Here is a 289-nt window from a genome sequence, read left to right on the forward strand (position 1 = left end):
AAGAGAAAATAGCATTCACTTGCCCTTCTGGCGTGTTTGCCTACAGGAGGATGCCTTTTGGTCTGTGTAATGCTCCTGCAACCTTTCAGAGATGCATGTTATCCATCTTCTCTGATATGGTTGAGAAATTCCTGGAAGTCTTCATGGATGACTTCTCGGTATATGGAGACTCATTCAGCTCCTGTCTTAATCACCTAGCACTTGTCCTGAAAAGGTGCCAAGAGACTAACCTGGTTTTAAACTAGGAAAATTTTCACTTTATGGTGACTGAAGGAATTGTCCTTGGGCA

The sequence above is a fragment of the Arachis duranensis genome, chromosome 3, assembly GCF_000817695.3.
Source record: "Arachis duranensis cultivar V14167 chromosome 3, aradu.V14167.gnm2.J7QH, whole genome shotgun sequence".
Lineage (NCBI taxonomy): Eukaryota > Viridiplantae > Streptophyta > Magnoliopsida > Fabales > Fabaceae > Arachis > Arachis duranensis.